The sequence below is a fragment of the Miscanthus floridulus genome, chromosome 14 (genome assembly GCF_019320115.1).
Source record: "Miscanthus floridulus cultivar M001 chromosome 14, ASM1932011v1, whole genome shotgun sequence".
NCBI classification, from domain to species: Eukaryota; Viridiplantae; Streptophyta; class Magnoliopsida; order Poales; family Poaceae; genus Miscanthus; species Miscanthus floridulus.
The window spans coordinates 90,012,648-90,016,076 of record NC_089593.1 but is presented as its reverse complement, the minus strand read 5'-3'; the positions used below and the strand labels follow the sequence as shown (position 1 = coordinate 90,016,076).

Genomic DNA, 3,429 nt, shown 5'->3' with positions numbered 1-3,429 from the left:
AATGTTAAAAAATGATAAGTTCGAACCAAATTTTGAGACCCAAAATGATTTCAACATAAAAAGTGATGAATACCAAAGTTGTTCAACTTGTTTATATCTACAACTTTTATTTTAGTCATCTCGTCATTTGACAAAATTTGAATCTTTCAAATTTGAAATTTTGAAAAATGACAAGTTCGAACCAAAATTTAAGACCCAAATTGATTTCAACATAAAAAGTAATGAATACCAAAGTTGTTCAACTCATTAATATCTACAACTTTTATTTTGGTCATTTCTTTATTTGATAAATTTTTAGCACACATTGTTCACTAATCTTACACATGTCTCATATACTTTATAAAACCTTATGAGAGATGTGTCACATTTGTAAATAATATCATTACCACTTTGTCATATGAAGAAATGACCAGTACAAAAGTTGTAGGTCTTGATGACTTATTCAACTTTGATATTTATCACTTTTTCAGCTGAAATCATTTGGGGTACCAAAGTCTTGTCCGAAGTTGCATTTTTTTGAAATTCAAAATTTAAATTGCTCAAACTTTTCATATGTATATATTGACAAAACCAACAAAATAAATTGATAGAGAATGATTTTAGAAAATTTTAGGAAAAACAATCATCAGATTTGGAGTTTGTATGTGGAAGAAAAACTAGTTACAAAGTTGAGCCACAGATTAAAAAAAGAAATCACACTGTTCACTATGATCATGTAAGGATCATCTAGAACAGTGTGATTTCTCTTTTTAATCTGTGGTTAAACTTTGTAACTAGTTGTTCTCCCTCACACTAACTCCAAATGTGATGGTTTTTTTCTAAAAATTTCTAAAATCATGCTTCTACATTTAAGTTTGATCAAACTTGGATGTGATAATGTTTTACACATTTTAAAATTTGAAATTCGACAAGTTCAAACCAAATTTTCAAACCCTAAATGATTTCAGATGTAAAAGTGATGAATACAAAAGTTGTTCAACTCATCAAGATCTACAACTTTTATTTTAGTTATCTTGTCATTTAAGTAAATTTGGACCTTTCAAATTTTGAAATTTGAAAAAATACAAGTTGAAACCATAATTTGGATCCCAAATCATTTCAACTGAAAAAGTAATGAATACCAAAGTTGAATAACTCATGAAGATCTACAACTTTTATTTTGGGGATGGCTGCTATTTATTCGTGCGCCATCAGTAGGGGCGGCTAGTGATTCAGCCGCCCCTACAGTCGAACAGCAGGGGCGGCTCGTGATAGCCGCTCCTACAAATGGGCACTGCAGGGGCGGCCGGTGATTGAGCCGCCCCTACAGATCAACCCCAACTATAGGGACGGCTCAAGTTACCAGCCGCCCCTACCTGAGGACGTCCACTGTAGGGGCGGCTGGGCTACTGGGGCCTGAGGACGTCCACTATAGGGACGCCCCCAACCTCAGCCGTCTCTACAGTAAAAATGCCCTGTTTTTTAGCGTGAGAATCTGAGGTAGTGTCAGATAATGACCGAAAGCTATGTATTCCAACAAAACCGCTGTGTGCCATATGTGCATGACTTTGTAGGCAGGTTGGCAGATTTCCGCCCACTACTCCAATTTCTGTAATGATTGTAGACTTCTCTCGCTCCAACATACGTGCGCGATGTGCGTCATGTCACCATATAGCGAGCATTGTACTGACCATGCATGCATGCATGGATGACGATCCTTTTCTTTTCTTTCTTTTTTGTGAATCACATTGATGACGATCCTTAATTCTCCTTTACCTTCTAGGCTAGACTTTTCGTCAGCTGTTAAGTGTCAAAGAAGAAAAATTAGAAATAGTAGCCCCTTAGCCCTGGGTGCAAATCTGCCCCTGCTCATTAATTAATCAAAAAGGCTAAAGCACAAAGATCACCATATATAAATGTCACCCATATGGTTTGACGAATACTCCTACTTGATACCTGATAACACACAAACATCACCCATGTTTTCCAAGTATAAATTGAAGTTACATATGCGTGAACATCAATGCACGCGTGGACGACTTTTCACGTCATCTTCTTATTCATCTAATTTTATTCATTTTCGACTAGGACAAACATACGTATACGCGAACCTATTGGCACAAGTGACCTGGTAGTTGCTGTTGGACCACTGCTGCCTCCTCAAGGGCAGAAAGTGACCTGGTAGTTGCTGTTGCCACTGCAAGCATGTGTCTTCGTGTTGTCGGCGGGAAACAGGTATGCGTCGGGGCAGCTAGACCCGCCGCAGTTGAGCGTCACGCCGGTGCTGCAGGAGAAGAGCATGGGCAGGTTGTATCCATCAATCACCGAGATGTCGTAGAAGTCCTGGCTGCCGCCGATGGTGAACTCGGCCAGCGTCATGGGAGGCTGCCCGGACAGCGTGCACGAGAGCGCGCCGCCGCAGTCGCCCGTCTGGCAGCTCCCGCTGCCGCCGTTGAATGAGCACCCCGTGCGGCCCCACACCCTGCCGGACTGGGTCCCCGCCGGCACGTTCACGGTCCATGACTGCCCCGGGTCCAGCTGCGTGCCGCCGCCCACGGGCGTCGCCGCCGGCCACACCGTCGAGCCGCAGTTGTTTTGGTGATGGTGAATGTCGCCGCTCTCGCGCTGGCCGCGAAGGCGGTGAGGAGGACCAGGCTGAGGACTGAGGAAGCTGCAGACCGGGATGCCATGGATGCTGCTTGTTGTTGTTCTACGTATGGTTCTAGTGTGGAGGAGTTAGGGAGGATGCATGCGTCTTTATAGCTGCTAGCGGAAGAAAAGTCCGGGCTGATGGAATGACAAAATTAACCTTGGATCATATCAATCCCACATTTTCGGTGACAGTGAGATTGAGGTATTCCTTTCTTTCTTGATCTATTTCAGATAGTGAATGAGATTGAGATGTCGCCAAATTTCAGTTAATTAAGTTTGGCAATAACAGGCGGCATGTTTGACTGCGGGGCCCACTAGTGTAGAATATGCTATTGTTCCTTCGTAGAAGTTGGTGGCATGCATGCACTGTATTGCCGTGTAACATCGGTTAGAATTTGTCAGCACCTAGTTCATCTAGAATTCTAGATGACCTGGAAATCTAGTCCTACGCGACAAGGCCGGACTGACGAACAAGCACATTTATATTGCACCTGTTTGCTTGTTCAAAAAAATAAATAAATGGATAAGAGAGCATAGCTAGTTGATTTATTAGTACATAGTACATATATACTGCTACGAACTAACATTATTTTTGACATATCCCACCATCATTCTATTTGCACATCAATAATTATGAAAATCAGTCGCTGAAATTTCGTGAGTTTCAGGTTATATTACATGATATTATATTATATTTATCGCCTACTACAGCTGGCTGTATGTTGTGAAATATATATACATATATACATGACAAAATAGCCTTCAATTTCAGGAATTTTTTTAAAATAAGATTTTTTA

General features: G+C 41.1%; 1 pseudogene; it reads right to left on the bottom strand.

Annotated features, from left to right (window-relative positions):
* Positions 1-1,944: 1,944 nt before the first annotated feature.
* On the bottom strand, positions 1,945-2,669 carry LOC136505510 (thaumatin-like protein; annotated as a pseudogene).
* Positions 2,670-3,429: the final 760 nt, after the last annotated feature.